This window comes from Lepisosteus platostomus, chromosome 5 (genome assembly GCF_059453375.1).
Source record: "Lepisosteus platostomus isolate fLepPlt1 chromosome 5, fLepPlt1.hap1, whole genome shotgun sequence".
NCBI lineage: Eukaryota > Metazoa > Chordata > Actinopteri > Semionotiformes > Lepisosteidae > Lepisosteus > Lepisosteus platostomus.
Window position 1 is genome coordinate 3,525,941 of NC_142615.1, and position 18,544 is coordinate 3,544,484.

The 18,544-nt window shown below is 48.5% G+C and overlaps 1 long non-coding RNA gene across 13 annotated transcripts; it reads right to left on the reverse strand.

Annotated features, from left to right (window-relative positions):
- Positions 1-1,304: 1,304 nt before the first annotated feature.
- Positions 1,305-18,309, reverse strand: LOC148662519 (uncharacterized). 13 transcript variants are annotated; one of them, XR_015936337.1, is made up of 10 exons: positions 17,598-18,309; positions 17,246-17,465; positions 17,020-17,101; positions 15,938-16,217; positions 12,199-13,133; positions 11,948-12,018; positions 11,207-11,290; positions 4,873-5,503; positions 4,680-4,734; positions 1,645-1,691 (listed from the first exon to the last, which is right to left on the reverse strand). It is a non-coding gene; the product is annotated as an uncharacterized LOC148662519 (long non-coding RNA). The 13 variants fall into 13 exon arrangements; XR_015936336.1 differs by having other exon boundaries at positions 11,207-11,299; positions 17,246-18,309; XR_015936338.1 differs by lacking the exon at positions 15,938-16,217 and having other exon boundaries at positions 17,246-18,309.
- Between the last annotated feature and the right edge of the window lie 235 nt (positions 18,310-18,544).

Below are 18,544 nucleotides of genomic sequence, written 5' to 3' on the forward strand. Positions count from 1 at the left end.
AGAGCTCTGCTGCTGCTGCTGCTGCTGTGTTGGACTGCTGACCCTGGGAACTGGGAGTGCTGGCTTTCTTGCCACAGGCCTGGTTTGAAGCTGGTGGTGGCTCCAGGTAAGAGCGAGGGTCTGTCTTGTGGTTTCTGGCCTGCTGTGTCCCTCGCTGTGAATAAAGAGCACTGTGATCCCTTACCTTGTGGCTGTGAGTGTTTGTGCCCAGAGCTGCCCCGCTGGGCCTCCTGCACTGGAGAACCTCGACCCCTCCCCGCTAAAAAAGATGGGGAGAAAACCCAGTGATGAGTCTCTGGCTGATCCCTGTTGCTAAGGGTCTGCGTAGGAGGGGTGTCAAGTGATAGGGGGGCACCAGCACACGTCCACGGCAGGTCCCTGACAAACAAGCCCAGGAAGAAATAAGGGCCCCTGCCCAGTCTAGTTCTGGAGGTTTATGAGGGCTCCTGCTGAGCCTCCTGGGAGAGGAAAGAGACACTGGCCCTGCAGTTCACACCAGAGCCCCCCTCCCTGCTGGGCTATCAAGCAGCAGGAACACAGATCCTGCTCCCCCTGGAGAGCTCTGAATAAGGAAGATAAATCAAATCTGGACCCCAGCAGGACGGCCCCTGACTCAGGGAGAACCACCCCGCTTGTCCCCACCCCCATTCTCTTCCTTTCTTACAGCTGCTGCCAGTTTCCCTGCAGGGAAGATGTTTCCTTCCCCAAAACAAGCCATCTCCTACTGCCTCCCCCCTCCACCCCTCTGCAGAAGCTGAGAGCTGCCAGCCTCCTTATATACAGCAGCTGAGCCTCATTAACCCAGGGGAGGCAGCCTATTGGCCCTGGGTCTCCCCCATGGCATTCTGGGAAATGTAGTTCATGTGGCCCTGCAGCAGGCCAGCTCCAGTGAGGAAGGCCCAGAGGGTGGAGACTGAACCCCACCAGATGATATAAATGAATAGCAGCTGGACTGCAGCCCCATAGGTGTGAGCCTGGCCTTTACCTGGAGGGGACTCCTGGGACAGCCAGAGCTACTACTGGGGGACACAACACTGGCAACCATGAAAGGGGACACTGATAAACAGAGGAGACAGACCCCAGCTCCAGCTGCTCATGGAGGGTGTAGGGAAGTGCGATGGCAGTAGAAGGACAGGGTATTGGTAATGGGGTACAGCCCCTGCAGCACAAGGAGAGGATCAGGGATGACAGGAAGAGAGAGAGGATCTCCCACCCTGCCCTCTGGTGGAGACAGGCCAGTACTGCACCTCCCCTCCCACCCCCACCACAACCCTTCTTGAGAAAATTAAACCTGAAACAGGGACACCAGTCACGGGGAAAATGATAAACGAACAAATAAACAACACTCTTAAACCACGACAAGCTGCCAGGAGGTTATACCAACAGCAAAGCAGACGGCCACAGGCCTCAGGGAAACTGAGACTCATCCTCTTCAGGCAGGGTGTTGGGATCCCGGGTGACAGAGTCCAGCTCTTTGCTCTTTATCGGCTCACAGGTGCAGCTCAGACTCTGGCCTGAGTGACAGCGGCCAGGCGACAGCGGAGTAGTCTCTCTCTCTCACTGTCCTCACAGCGCAGGAGGTGCTGCTGTGCTCCAGACGCGTGTGCCTCTCGCGCTCGGCGTGTTTGTACGCAGCTCCTGGTCCCTGCAGTCTGCTTCTCCACGGAGACACCAAGAACAGCAGCTCTGTCCTGGAGCACAGAGACAGAGGAGGATTAACTCACAGACACAGGGGATTCACTAACCCGACCCCAGAGGAGAGCAGGTCAATCAGGAAACAGGCAGGTCTGATACAACAGTGTAAATACCACAGCACAGTAACGGTCAATTCATACACAGGTCTGAGTATAACAAGGGTAGAGGCAGGAGTTTTTCACAGTATCACTGAGTAGTAAAGCACAGTACAGACAGAAGTTCAGCACACAGTTGTGTCAATATTACAGGACAGTACGGCTGAGACGGCGGCACAATGATCAGGCACTGACTCCTACAGTCGAGATCTCAGTACACAGAGGGGTGGAGTATTACAGTACAGAAGAGTTCAGCACACAGCTGTCAGTGTCATCGTTACAGTATAGGTGACATTTTAACACAATGATCTGTCATCAATTAGTACAGCACATTACAGTCACAATTTCAGGACAGATGTGTTTCAGTATTACAGTACAGTACAGGTTGGAGTATTAAAAATATACAGAGGAGAGTACAGCACAGGAGTGTGTCAGTGTGCAAATATCACAGCCCAGTACAGGCAACAAGTCATACACAAGTTGGAGTATTACAAGAGTTCAAGGGTGAGAGTTCTCCAGGGAGCAGTGTCACTCCATAGTAAAGCATAGTACAGACAGAGGTTCAGCACAGGTATGTGACTATTACAGTACTGTTTCTTCAACACAATGATCAGTCATTGATTAGTACAGAGCATAACAGTCAAGATTTCAGTATTACAGTACAGTACAGGTAAGGTTCAGTACACAGGTGTGGCAATGTCACTTTTACAGTACAGTACAACTGAGACTTCAGTACAAAAATCTGTCACTGATTATTAAAGAGCAATACAGACAAGATTTCAGTACAGGTGGGTTCAGGACACAGGTTTGAGTATTAAATCACAAAACAGAACAGAGTTCAGCACACAGATGTGTCAGTGTGTAGATATTACAGCAAAAATTCTATACGCAGGTTTGATTATAAAACAGTACAAAACAGTTCAGCACACAAGTGTCTCCATATTACAGCACAATACAGGTGAGACTTCAGCACAAAGATCAGTGATTATTAAAGCACATTACAGTCGAGATTTCAGAACACAGATGTGTAACAGTATTACAGTACTTGTGGGTTCAGTACACAGGTTTGACTATCAGCACACAAGACAAGAAAGTTCAGTACAAAGGAGTGTCAGTGTGTAAATATTACAGCACAGTACAGGCAGGAATTACGCACCCTGGTTTGTAAAGGCAGTAAAGCACAGTAAAGGCAGAGGTTAAACACATGGGTGTCTCAGTGCATCACTATTAAAGCACAGTACAGCTCAGAGCTCAGCACAGTGGTCTGTCATGACTACTAAAGAGCAGTCCAGTCAAGATTGCAGGACACAGGTGTGTTTGAGTGTTATACTACAGTACAGGTAATACTTCAGGACACAGATCTAAGTATTAAAGTAAAGGCTGTTCTATTACAGCACAGTACAGGTGAGAGCTCAGCACAATGATATGTCTGATTACTAAAACAGATCACAGTCAAGACTTCAGTACACAGGTGTGTTTGAGTGTTAAAGTGCAGCACAGGCGGGTTCAATACACAGGTTTGAGTACTAAAGCACAGTACCGAAGAGACTTCAGCACACAGGTGTGTCAGGGGGTCACTTCTATGGCACAGTACAGGTGAGATGATCTGTCAGCTCATCTGTTGTGGGTTAGTAAAGCACAGAGCAGGCAAGAACTCAGCACCCAGTTTTGAAGTACTAAAGCACAGTACAGTCAAGAGTTAAGCACCCAGGTTGGAGTATTACTACAGTACAAGGAAGTTTCTCACACAAGGGTGTCACTGAATATTAAAGCACAGTACAGGTGAGAATTCAGCACACAGGTGTCAGTATCGCTGCTACAGTACAGGCGAGACTTGGGCACAACGATCTGTCATTGATTAAAGGTCAGTCCAGTTGAGATTTCAGTACACACATGAGTTTGAGTATTATACTACAGTGCAGGTGGGTCCAGTACACGGGTTTGAGTATTAAAGCCCATTACAGTCGGCTTTACAGATACAGAACAGATGTGTTGGTGTATTATAGTACAGCACTGGTGAGTTCAGTGCACAGGTGCGTCACTATTATAGCACAGTACAAGTGAGACTTCAGCTGATCTGTCACTGATTATTAAAGCGCAGTACAGTCAAGAATTCAGAACACAGATGTGTCCTTGAGTATTACAGTGCAGTACCGGTGAGAGATCAGTATACAGGTTTCAGTATAACAACAGTCAACAGCAGAGTTCATTGCACGTGTGTCACTGAGTATTAAAGCTCAGTACAGTTGAGAATTCAGTAGACTGGTGTGTCAGTGTTTTGTAGATTTTTTGTAGTTTAATACTAAAGCACAGTACAGGTGAGAGCTCAGCACACAGGTGTGTCAGTGTCACTATTACGGCACAGTACAGGTGAGAGCTCAGCACAGGTGTGTCACTGTGTCACTATTACGGCACAGTACAGGTGAGACTTCAGCACATTGAGGATTAAAGAACAGTCCAGTGCAGAGTTCAGTTGAGTATTACACCACAGTACATGCGAGGTACACAGGTTTGAGTATAAAAGATCAAAAGAGATGAGAGTTCAGCACTTGTTCAAATACTAAAGCACAGTCCAAGTGACGGCTTAGCGTCCAGGTGTCAGCGTGAGTGTTCAGGTACAGTATATGTGAGAATTCTGCACACCACTGTCAACACCACACTCTCTACAGTACAGCCCCGATGAGGACCATTATATCAGAAGAGTATCTGAGCACAGTGAGCTGTGTCCCCCCTCAGGAATCTAACCTGCAACCTACAGGTACTAAGCTCAGGTAAGCACTGTGAAACTGAGGGGTGTCCCAGCCCACAGGCAGCTGGACTGAGAGAGAGAGACTCCACAGAGACAAGCAAAGGGAAAGAAATCAAGGAGAGGACAGGAGAGTCTCCTACCTCAATCCAAACTCCTCATCCACACCTGTCTTCCCTCTCTCAACATCTGGACATCCTGGAAAACAAGGGAAAAGAGGGTTGGAAGAGAACTTCCCAGCTCTATCACACGTCCCAATCCACACCCATCTTCCCACTGTTAAGACTCTGAATCCTGGAAAAAGAGGGAAAATAAAGTCTGGAGAGATCTTCTCACCTCTTTCACAATCCATCCATACCCGTCTTCCCACTGTCGGCCACTGGAATATCCTGTAAAATCAGGGAAAAGAAAGTTAGGAAAGAGTATCCCACCTCTATCACAACTCCCAATCCACACCTGTCTTCCCACAGTCAGCCACTGGAATATCCTGGAAAATAAAGGAAAAGAAAATTAGGAGAGAGAATCCGATCTCTATCACAACTCCCGATCCACACCTGTCTTCCCACAGTCAGCCACTGGAATATCCTGGAAAATAAAGGAAAAGAAAATTAGGAGAGAGTATCCGATCTCTAGCCCAACTCCCAATCCATACCTGGCTTCCCACTGTCAGCCTCTAGTCCTTCCAGAAAATCAGGGAAAAGAAAGGAGAGAGTATCCCACCTCTATCTCAACTTCCCATTCATACCTGTCTTCCTACTGTCAGCCACTGGAATATCCTGGAAAATCAGGGAAAAGAAAGTTAGGAGAAAATATCCCATGTCTATCCATCTCCCGATCCATACCTGTCTTCCCACTGTCACCCACTGGAATATCCTGGAAAATCAGGGAAAAGAAAGGAGAGAGTATCCGATCTCTAGCACAACTCCCGATCCATATCCGTCTTCCCACTGTCAGCCTCTGGAATATCCTGGACAATCAGGGAAAAGAAAGTTAGGAGAGAGTATCCCACCTCTATCTCAACTCCCGATACATACCTCTCTTCCCACTGTTAGCCTCTGGGCTTCCTGGAAAATTAGGGTAAAGTTACAGCACAGTACAGTTGAGAATTCAGTAGACTGGTGTGTCAGTGTATTGTAGATACAGTATTTGTGAGAATTCAGCACACCACTGTTGAGTATAACAACGCAGTACAGGCAAACGTTCAGCACACAGGTTTGAGTTTAAAGCTCAACAGAAGTGAGAGTTCAATACTAAACCACAGTACAGGTGAGAGCTCAGCACACAGGTGTGTTCTTGAGAACGAAACCTCAGTACAGCTGAGGGTTCAGTATTCAGAGCTCATGTTGGAGTATTCCCACACAGTTCAGGCAAAAGGTCAGCACACAGGAGAGTTCAGCACAATGATTTGTCATGGATTATTAAAGCGCAGTTGAGATTTCAGTACACAGATGTGTGAGTATACAGTACATGTGTGGTCCGGACAAAAGTATGAGTATTAAAGCTCAATAAAGGCAGACGTTCAGCACAAAAGGTGTATCAGTATTATGGCACAGTACCGGTGAGAGTTCAGTACACAGATGTGTTTGAGTATAATAGTACAGTACAGGTGGGTTCAGTTTGAGTACCACACTGCAGGGCATGTGAGTTCAACACGCAGGTTTGAGTGTTAAAGCTCAATTGAGATTCGAGTTCAGCACACTGGGTCGAATACTACAGTACAATACAGTGGTTATTAAAGCACGTTACAATCAAGATTTCAGTACACAGGTGTGTTGGTGTATTAAAGTACAGGTGAGTTCAGCACACAGGTGTCAGTGTGTCACTATTACGGCACAGTACAGGTGAGACTTCAGCTGATCTGTCAGTGATTATTAAAGCGCAGTACAGTCGAGAATTCAGTATGCAGAAGTGTCCTTGAGTATTACAGTGCAGTACCGGTGAGAGATCAGTATACAGGTTTCAGTATAACAACAGTCAACAGCAGAGTTCATTACACGTGTGTCACTGTGAGTATTAAAGCTCAGTACAGCTGAGAATTCAGTAGACTGGTGTGTCAGTGTATTGTAGACAGAGTTAAGGTACAGCATTTGTGAGAATTCAGCACACCACTGTTGAGTATAACAATGCAGTACAGGCAAACGTTCAGCACACAGGTTTGAGTTTTAAAGCTCAATGGAGGTGAGAGTTTAATACTAAAGCACAGTACAGGTGAGAGCACAGCACCCAGGTGTCAGTGTGTCACTATTACGGCACAGTACAGGTGAGACTTCAGCACATTGAGGATTAAAGAACAGTCCAGTCGAGAGTTCAGTACACAGATGTGTTTGAGTATTACACTGCAGTACATGTGAGTTCAGTACACAGGTTTGAGTATAAAAGCTCAAAAGAGATGAGAGTTCAGCGCTTGTTCAAATACTAAAGCACAGTCCAGGTGACGGCTCAGCACACAGGTGTGTCAGTGTGAGTGTTCAGGTACAGTACTTGTGAGAATTCTGCACACCACTGTCAACACCACAGTGTTGTCAACACTCCCTACAGTACAGCCTCAATGAGGACCATTATATCAGAACAGTATCTGAGCACAGTGAGCTGTGTCCCCTTCCTCAGGAATCAAACCTGCAACCTACAGTTGCTAAGCCCAGGTAAGCACTATGAAACTGAGGGGTGTCCCAGCCCACAGGCAGCTGGACTGAGAGAGACACCACAGAGACTGACACAAGGAGGAAGAAATAAAGACAGGAGACAGTGTCCTACCTCAATCCAAATTGTCCCTTCATATCAGTCTTTTCACTGTCAGCCTCGGGACTTCCTGGGAAATCAGGGAAATGTTGGGAGAGAGTATCTTACCTCTACCTCAACTCCCCATTCAGATCTGTCTTCCTACTGTCAGCCACTGGAATATCCTGGAAAATAAAGGAAAAAAGTATCCCACATCTATCTCAACTCCCCATTCATACCTGTCTTCTCACTGTCAGCCACTGGAATATCCTGGAAAATCAGGGAATAGAAAGTTAGGAGAGAGTATCCCACCTCTATCACAACTCCCAAATCCATACCTGGCTTCCCATCGTCAGGCTCTGGTCCTTCCAGAAAATCAGGAAAAAGAAAGGAGAGAGTATGCAATCTCTAGCACAACTCCCCATCCATACCTCTCTTCCGACTGTTAGCCTCTGGACTTCCTGGAACATTTGGGAAAGGAGTTACAGCGCAGGACAGTCAACAATACAGTACACAGATGTGTCCTTGAGTATTACAGTGCAGTACCGGTGAGAGATCAGTACACAGGTTTCAGTATAACAACAGTCAACAGCAGAGTTCATTACACGCGTGTCACTGTGAGTATTAAAGCTCAGTAAAGCTGAGAATTCAGTAGACTAGTGTGTCAGTGTATTGTAGACAGAGTATTAAGGTACAGTATTTGTGAGAATTCAGCACACCACTGTTGAGTATAACAACGCAGTACAGGCAAACGTTCAGCACACAGGTTTGAGTTTTAAAGCTCAATGGAGGTGAGAGTTTAATACTAAAGCACAGTACAGGTGAGAGCTCAGCACACAAGTGTGTCAGTGTCACTATTACGGCACAGTACAGGTGAGAGCTCAGCACAGGTGTGTCAGTGTGTCACTATTACGGCACAGTACAGGTGAGACTTCAGCACATTGAGGATTAAAGAACAGTCCAGTCGAAAGTTCAGTACACAGATGTGTTTGAGTATTACACTGCAGTACATGTGAGTTCAGTACACAGGTTTGAGTATAAAAGCTCAAAAGAGATGAGAGTTCAGCACTTGTTCAAATACTAAAGCACAGTCCAGGTGAGAGCTCAGCACACAGGTGTGTCAGTGTGAGTGTTCAGGTACAGTACTTGTGAGAATTCTGCACACCACTGTCAACACCACACTCTCTACAGTACAGCCTCGATGAGGACCATTATATCAGAAGAGTATCTGAGCACAGTGAGCTGTGTCCCCCCACTCAGGAATCAAACCTGCAACCTACAGTTACTAAGCCCAGGTAAGCACTGTGAAACTGAGGGGTGTCCCAGCCCACAGGCAGCTGGACTGAGAGAGACACCACAGAGACTGACACAAGGAGGAAGAAATAAAGACAGGAGACAGTGTCCTACCTCAATCCAAATTGTCCCTTCATATCAGTCTTTTCACTGTCAGCCTCTGACTTCCTGGGAAATCAGGGAAATGTTGGGAGAGAGTATCTTACCTCTATCTCAACTCCCCATTCAGATCTGTCTTCCTACTGTCGGCCACTGGAATATCCTGGAAAATCAGGGAAAAGAAAGTTGGGAGAGAGTATCCGATCTCTAGCACAACTCCCGATCTATACCTGTCTTCCCACTGTCAGCCACTGGAATATCCTGGAAAATGAAAAGAAAGTTAGGAGAAAGTATCCCACGTCTATCACAACTCCCAATCCACACCTGACTTTTCACTGTCAGACTGGACTTCCTGGAAAATTAGGGAAAAGAGTTACTAGAGAGTGTCCGATGTCTATCACAACTCCCCATCCATACCTGCCTTCCCACCGATGGAGTCTGCTAGCAGAATCTGTGTTACTCTGTACCCATATAGTGACAGGAGCTGTGAACTCCCGCTGTATTCAATTCAACTTTATTGTCATTAAACTTACACAGGTGCATAGTATAATGAAAAGTGTTTCTCATTAGTCACTCAGGTGCAGTATATAAATAGGACAGAAGATAAGACAATAGACAGTAACACAATAGCAATAACAGTAACATGTAATAACATGTTATAAAGTCATCAAAACTGTGCAAAATTCCGCAAACAGAGAAAATACAACAGGACAGAAACAGTGTAAGGTAATTCTTGGAACAGTGCAAAAATAGTATGGTTAATAAATATTAAATATTATTACGACCGGTACAGTTTTACTGGGCTATCGAGGGGACAGTACAGTTTCGGCTTACATGTGTGTGTAGTGGTGTAGGAGCACATCCACATGTTAAACTCTAACCTTCACGCTGGCTTGAGCTCAGACGCTCCTCCCTCCCTGGACTGAACCGCCATCCTCTGTACCAAACTCCCCGATGGTGAGGGAATGTTTATACCAAACTCCCTGATAAGGAAGGAGTGTTTCAAGTGCTTCCCGAGTCCTGGAGTGTCCTGAGAAAGCTACCTCAAAGACAGGAGGGGGAGGGTGTAGAGAAACGTGTATATATAAGTGATGTAGAGCCACGTCCCCTCTGAGCAATACAACAACAAGCCTGAAATGTGTGGTCCCTTGTACGCCTACAATACAGCTTGGCTTGACGAACGGACACTTCAGGCTCGAATCTCTTGGCTCCTACACCACTGTCAGCCACTGTGCACAGCTCAACTGTCTCCTGAGCCTGAAGACCGCAGTCTGCCTCTGACTCCTCTCTGCGCCTTGTTGTCTGAGACTGAACCCCATCTTCGCTCGTCTCTTAAAGACTGAGGTTGTTCACATTTTTGAGAGAGAAAATGGCCACAACGATTTAAACTGTACGATAACTATTACAACTGGGAATAACTATATCATCACTCGGCACAGAGGAGCTGTGTCGATTCTTTCACAGCTAACAAAGCAGAGACGTCCAAATGCTCTCTTGGTGGTTTGCAAATATTTAGTACAAATAAGAACAAAGATACTTTGGTAACGACTGCTCCTACTTACTGTATATTAACAATACCAGTCCTGCAGCTGAAAATAACACGACTGCATCTAATGCTAGAGCTGCTAATATCATAACTATCTACTTATAGTTACTTAATGTTAATAAAACAATAACCATGCTTCATCAAGTAGCGATATCAACAGTGATAAAATACTACCAGCGCTCCCCTCTCACCAGTATGGTTCTGGACTTCAGTCCTGGGTTTGACACCGGACTGACGAGACCAACCACAGACCAGCGAGGGACAGCCAGCGAAGGAGAGACTCACCTGGTCTGCCCTCACCTGCCTGGCGCCTGGCGCCCTGCAGTGCTGATGGGGTCCCCTGTCCCCTCCTGTGCTGACCAGTCAAGCACAGCCCCTTGTCCTCTAACTGCAGGTCTGGGGGCGCCCTCTCCAGCCCTGGTACAGTGTTACCCCCACTTCACCCCTGGCTGCCTGGCCCTGTTTCCAAACACGGGGGGCAGCTCCCACAATCCCATTCCCTGCCCACCTGTCCCGGAGCTTCCCGGAGGTCCCACAGCCTCCCTGCCCTCTCCCTGTCCGCTGGGGCCGAGGTCCTCCTGCAGGAGCTGCGTCTGTGGGAACAAGACTGAAGTCAAGAGGCCCCCGACACCAGCAGGAACTGGAAACGGCCGAAGGACAGGCTGGCAGAGCACCTCCAGGGAAGACGCCCAGCGTCTGGTGACGTCTGTGGGTCGCAGACTTCAGGCAGCCCTCCACTGCAGAGGATCTGCGACCAAGTCCTCAACATGACGATTTTATTTAAGATGATGGTAATGTGTCCAGTTTCTTCTGGTCCCCTGAAATGAGGGGGGCCATGTATAAAAAGGGCTGCGACTCCTGTATGGTTCACCCACTTTTGACGGAAATACCCTCGGATTAAAGCTCACATCCTGCACTGTCACTTCACAGTCGTCGCTTCATTTCAAATCCAGTCCAGTGTGCTGGAGCACAGAGCCAAAACAACAAAAAGCGTGTCTCTGTCCAAGAACTTACGGCCTGCACTGTGAACGGCGGGTTCTGACACCTCAGGGTGTCCAGGCGCTGGGCTCCCCCCTCCAGCCACCGTCTCCACACGGCCTGTGATCACTAATAAATACCAATCATAATCCTCACACTTCTATAGCGCCTGGCTGGACCCTCCCCTCAGAGCTCTTCACAGGTCAGGGGGATCCCCTCCAGCCCCCCCCCCAGTGTGTACCCCACCTGGATGATGCTCCAGTCCGCTCAGCACACAGCAGCTCTCAGTGGGGAGGAGAGCAGAGGGATGGAGCCAGTTCAGAGAGGGGGGTGATTAGGAGGCCATGATGGGTCAAGACCAGGGGGGGAATCAGGCCAGGACACTGGGGTAACACCCCTACTCTTCTCCAGAGACACCCCGGGATTGTTAATGAGCACAGAGAGTCAGGACCTCGGTTTTACGTCTCATCCGAAGGACGGCACCTGTTTACAGTCCAGTGTCCCCGTCACTATACTGGGGCATCAGGACCCACACAGACCACAGGGTGAGAGCGCCCCCTGCTGGCCCCACTAACACTTCTCCCAGCAGCAGCCTCAGCTCTCCCAGGAGTCTCCCCTCCAGGTACTGGCCAGGCTCACACCTGCTGGGCTCCAATGGGGCTGCCAGCTGGGAGCTGCAGGGTGAAACAGCTGCTGGATTCTACAGAGCTGGGATGAGTTAACCTGCTCCACAGCGCCGCCCTGCAGGCAGCCTCCTGCACAGTCCTTCACACTAACTGTTGTCACTGCTGGCCCACAGGCGAGGATGCTGAAGCCCCTCGGTTCCTCTGCAGCCTGGTCTGAGCTCACTGGGGAACAAAACACACACATCATGAATAAAAATAAGAAAATCTGATTTCATCTTCTTTAAAAGCTCCACAGTAGTGCTGGACTGGGAGCACCAGCAGACGACACTGTCCCACGTCTGGACACCGTGTATCAGCAGAGAGGAGTCCAGCAACACCTCCCCCACCTCTCTCTCCACCCACCTCACTCCCAGAGACGAGGCTCCAGGATCACAGACTTCCCAGCGTCGTGTCTCCTGAAGAGCCACACCACATCCCACTGTGGTCTGGTACAGTCTGTCCTCCGAAAATTCCCCATAATCCTCCTGGAGCAGCAGTTTCTCTCTCCTCCCCTGATCTGTGTGCAGAACGATCCCTGTGCGTCTCCCAGGTGGGGTTACTGGTACAGAACGATCGCTGTGTCTCCCAGATGGGGTTACTGGTACAGAACGATCCCTGTGCGTCTCCCAGGTGAGATTACTGGTGCAGAACGATCGCTGTGCGTCTCCCAGGTGAGGTTACTGGTGCAGAACGATCGCTGTGCGTCTCCCAGGTGAGGTTACTGGTGCAGAACGATCGCTGTGCGTCTCCCAGGTGAGGTTACTGGTGCAGAACGATCCCTGTGCGTCTCCTAGCGACGGGGACCAGAGCTCGACTCCTGATCCAAGACTCACCCCCCACAGCGAATCCCAGAGTCCAGGCCAGGACTGGGAGCAGACCGGTCAGGGGGGAGTCCAGGAGATCCACTTCAGACCTCTGCCGGCTCTCTTCCTGAAGAGCTCCTGAGCGTCTGGAGAAGCGACAGAGGCGCACACGTCCGGCGTGGCTTCAGGTCGATGTCTCGCAGGGGCACCCAGAGAAAAACACCCACTCGTTCACACCGGCAGAACATTCTGAAACCCCCGTCCACAGAGGAACACATGAGCCCAGGCACACAGACCCACACACAATCCTCACCGATCCACTGCCCACTGGAGCACTGAGAGACGCAGCCACTCACAAGAGAGTTAGTTCTCCGTACCTCAGCGCGGCAGGAGGGTGATTCACTGGCCAGAGACGATCAACAGGTGACGCTTCTGGTGCGTTGGTTATCATCTTTAAATCCACTTCATATGGAACGTTAATATGGGATTTTGCAACTAAAGGGAAATTGTAGAAGCAGAAAATTAAAATAACAGAAGGATAACATCTCTGAACGTCAAAAACGACATTAATTTATGAATATAAATATATTATACAGACTATAAATACCTGGTAGTGGTAGCTAAGAATAATAAAGCACCCCACACTACTCCACCTTCATGAACATCTTCTGCATCAAGGTCTTGAACTCGGACACTTCCTGTGGTTATTGTGGAAGACCTGACGTGCTCGTTCTAACTATATAAACGCTACAAGATTCTAACATTTTCTCTGAATTCTCGCTGTCATTATTGTAAAGGAAAGTTTCTAGTAGTTTTCTACGTCAACCTGACGGGCAATATTAATATTGGAATCATGGAACTAAAGAAACTGTTAGCTGAAAATAAAAATAGTTCCTGAACTTCATTAATGAAGTTAATTTATGGATCTAAAAATATCTGTAGAGCTGGTAGTGGTACCGTACTCCCCTTTCTTGCAAACATCTGCGTTAATTTTACTAATTCGTTCACTTGTGGATATTCGGGAAGCATTTTGTCCGAGTTTCAATTCCTGGTCAAAGCACAAGTTCTACTTTTCAGAATGCAAGCTGGGCCGTTTTACAAACCTGAATTACTCAGCCTGATCGACAAAAAAAACCTGAAGAAGGCTCCACGGCCGAAACGTTGTGTTTTCTTTCTTCTCTTTTCAGCACAGGAATAAACCTACTACTTGTTCCCATACAAACAGTTTATTATTAGGGCTCATCGTGGTCTCTATATACTCTATATAACACATTAAAACAGTCCGTATTTTCTCTTAAGAAACCGATTTCACACGCACTGGACTGCAGTGGCTTTAAAACCCTGCGCTGTTGTTTCGGCACATCTGTGGAAGGGACTTCATGCGATCTGCCTGTGGCGTGTTGGGCACGGGTAACTCGGAGGCGTGGTACAACTGGAAACTACACGTGCCGCAGATACGCGGTGATCCTGCAGCCCTGAGGCTAAGCGCTCCCGAGAGGTGATGAAGTCCCGAAGCAGCTGATTTATCACACAGCTGCGGGCGCAAGTCTGGGCACCCCTGGGGTCCAACTGCAGGGACCACAGCAGCTCGAAGTGAAAAGACGTCAACACAACCCCCTGCAGGGTACAGACGTACACCTGACGTATTCCTACACGTTTTAAGGCACGCCTACTGTTTATTTGAATAAAACGGTAAATGTGGCATAGTAGTGTGGGCACCCGGTCAGTCAGTACTTTGTAGCACCTCTTTCAGTTTACAAACATTTCTCTTAGCCATCTAGGAGTCCTTCTGTTCTTGCTTAAGGAGTTTTCTCCCCACTCTTCCAGCTCAGAAATAGCCTCAGGTCTTCTTGCAGGCACGGCGTGTTGGAGATCTCCCCACAGATTTTCAATAACATTCGGGTCTGGGGACTGTGAGGGCCACTCCACAACCCTCATCTGTCGTTCCTGTGAGAACGGCACGGTTGGTTTTGAGGTATGTTTTGGATCGTGGTCTTGCTGAAATATCCAGACTCTTCTCAGCCTCAATTCCTTCATCAGCTTCCAGGATTTGCTGGGATGGAGTTGAATCCTTTCTTCCTTCCGCCCGAACAGTATTCCCTGCGCCACTGGCTGCCACACCACCCCAGAGGACAACAGATCCACCCCCATGCTGAACGCTTGGCAAGCTGCTCTCTTCTTCAGATGCCTCACCTGTTTTCCTCCAAGTGAATCTTCTCTGGTTGTGGCCAAAAAGCTCAATTTTTGTTTCATCAGCCCACAGCACTCTGTTCCAGAGGGTTTCTGGCTCGTCTAAGTATGGCTCTGCACTGTGAGGAGGTCGTAGGGAAGGTTTCCTGCTGACAGCTCTCCCACGCGGTGAGCAGCGCTGTACTGGGGACCTGTGGACCACTACTCCAGTCCCAGCTAAACCCCTCTGCAGGTGCTCTGCAGGGATCTTTGGGATCTGACCAGTTTACCAGCAGTTCTATCAGAGATGCTCCTGGGTCTTCCTTGACTTCCAACAGTTCCTCTTAACTCCCAGTTCTGAACGATGTTTCCAACAGCGGACATTCCAAGCCGGAAGTATTTAGATACCTCTTCACAGCCACCTTTTGCTCTGTAGGAGTCCATGATCTTCATTTTCCAGTCCTCTGTCAGCTGCTTCGAGGAGCCCGTGGTTGCTGAGAGTCGGCACCACGTCCAGAGAGTATTTATTCAACTCTTGAATTATCTTCACCTGGCTTAATTTAGGGGATAAGAAGTCAATCAGGTTTCTGAAGACTTAAAAATAAAAATATTCATCAACTCGAAGGGTGCCCAAACTCTTGCACATGCCACATTCATGGTTTTATTTTTTCCCCAATCAGTTAAATTCAACCAATAGTAATTGTACATTTAAATGGGCACAAATGTCCCATCTACATTACACCCTCCGTAACATAAAAACATGATCTGATACGCAGGTGTGAAATACCGTAGGGTTTATGAGTCCTCGTTATTTTAAAACAAGATTTCAGATTTCTTTTGAAACTGGTATCTTTTGTAACTTAATACAACAGCGAATAGAACTGGGGTTCTGCTGTGTATCGCCCAATATTGTGAGTCGCACACATGTGCGCTGCTGGTCGAGTCAGTCTCAGCGAAACAATAGCGTAGGGTTTTCAAGCCACATCAGTGCAGTATGAGTGAAATATATTTATCATGATAAAAAATATCAATCAAACTCTGACTCTCCACCGTTACTGAAACGGCCCGCGAGTTCATTCAGAACTATAATCAGATTCGGCCCGATAGTAAGTAAAAAACGCAGCTCCTACTTCGAACACTAGGTGCCGGCATCATGTAAAACCACATCTCGAAACCGATCAGCTACCCCCTCTCGTCCTCTCCGCCCTCTTCGAAACTTTAACTCTGCACAGTGACGCTGGCAAGCAGGAGGAAGCAGGAGAAGCTGACGGCGAGGGCAGGAGATGCCAGCCGAATCGTTTCTCCCCGAGTCCGGAGACAAGGGTGTCTGCGATGAGCTCCGGATCTCCACTGACAAACCCGACTTCAGCCCAAGACGCAGCGTCACTGCTCCCACTCGTAGAGTCATCACTAGTGAGGAAAATCAGTCAAACCTTAGAGGGGTATTCAAATGAGATGATATCATGATTTACACAGGTCATTCCAAGCTTACAGTACACAATACTTAAAACCCACCCATCAGGCTAGTCCCCTCAATGAAAAGGCAATGTGGTTATTGGAATGCCCTTATATCTGGTATTCGTTTATTTTTATTATTAGAGGTAGCCTGTGGGCACCCACCTCCATCTGGCCCCCCAATAACAAAAGCTTGGACACCCCTGCTCTGGAAAGAAGCCGCACAAACGTTACTCCCTACAGCACATCGTCTGTGCAATTCAAGGTGATCCAGGTACATTATCCTCACGAGACGGCACACGATCTTTAAAACGGCATGTATTCGCTTCACAGTGCGTCGTGTAGTTTTAAAATCAACTAACAAGGACTCCAATTCCTGACGTACCACACAACCGGATCACATGAATATCCAGACACGCAGAAACAACGCTGTAGGGTTTTAAAGCCACTACAGTACGGTGTGCGTGAACATATTCATGTGTTCTCATCATCAAAATCTCAATTTCCTCACTACTTGCTGCTGAAATCAGCATGAACACAAAACATGGATAGTCCTCATACCGCATACATCGCCAGCTATAAAACTATTTTCTTATATATATATCCAGCGAAGTAATTTTGTTTTGTGAACCAAAAATTTCTTTTTAAATACGTAACATACCGTCATGCACGACATGAAGGTAACAAACGTGAAAAGAGCAAACAAATTCAATTCTATACTGGGAAGAACACTGTCCCTGCGGAGCCGAGCACTGACCGGGATGAGAAACCAGGTGTTCCCAGGTGCAGCCCAGATGCTTTCACTGCGCCACCCGGTGGTTTTCTACGGTAGTGCAGTCCTGCAACGGAATATTAAAAAAACACACTGGAGCGCGCCATGTACATATTATACAGTATTATTATATTATTATACATATTATGCATGGAGAATTCTGCTGGGTCTGAACGGTCACTGCTGGCTCAACTCCTGATCCAAGACTCACCTCCCACAGCGAATCCCAGAGTCCAGGCCAGGACTGGGAGCAGACCGGTCAGGGGGGAGTCCAGGAGATCCACTTCAGACCTCTGCCGGCTCTCTTCCTGAAGAGCTCCTGAGCGTCTGGAGAAGCGACGGAGGCGCACACGTCCGGCGTGGCTTCAGGTCGATGTCTCGCAGGGGCACCCAGAGAAAAAACACCCACTCGTTCACACCGGCGGGACATTCTGAAACACCCGTCCACAGAGGAACACATGAGCCCAGGCACACAGACCCACACTCAATCCTCACCGATCCACTGCCCACTGCTGGACTTACAGCCGCTCCTGAAAGACAGGAGGACCAGGCACAACACAAACCCGGGCATCTGGGGAGTCTGTCCACCAGTCTGACCGCAGCTGGGACTGACCGGTCCACCAGCAAAACACCCCTGTGAGGAAAGAGCCAGCTGGACACAGAGCAGGACATTCTGTTCAGGTACAGTGAGGAGGAGGAGCTGGAGGCTATCCCAGCAATCAAAGGGGGTTCAACCTGGACAGGACACCAGTCCATCACAGGACACACACTCACACCCTGGACAGGACACCTGTCCATCACAGGACACAGAAAAACACACACACCCTGGACAGGACACCAGTCCATCACAGGACACGCACACACTGTAGACAGCATACCAGTCCATCACAGGACACAGAAAAACACACACACCTTAGACAGGACACCAGTGCATCACAAGACACACATACACCCTAGACAGGACACCAGTCCATCACAGGACACAGTCACACAAGGGCCAGTTTTCCCAGAAGCCTGTTCATCCACAAGTGAGAGACCAGCGAGGGACAGCCAGTGAAGGAGAGACTCACCTGGTCTGCACTCACCTGCCTGGCGCCTCGTGCCCTTCAGTGCTGATGGGGTACCCTGTCCCCTCCTGTGCTGACCAGTCAAGCACACCCCCTTGTCCTCTAACTGCAGGTCTGGGGGCGCCCTCTCCAGCCCTGGCTGCCTGGTCCTGTTCCCTAACATGGGGGGCAGCTCCCACATTCCCATTCCCTGCCCACCTGTCCTGGAGCTTCCGTGATTTCAGATCAGACTGACTGCAGGATGGGATGTTCTCAGTCTGTTCTCATTAGTAACTCTCGAGTTGGTGACCAAGCAAACCAAAAGGTAAAGAGATCAGATCATTTTGGCAGGTCTGGGCCCTCCCTCCAGTCTCCATCTCCACACTGCATCTCATTCTCATAAACACAATAATCCTCACACTTATATAGCGCCTTGCTGGACCCTCCACTCCAAGCTCCTCACA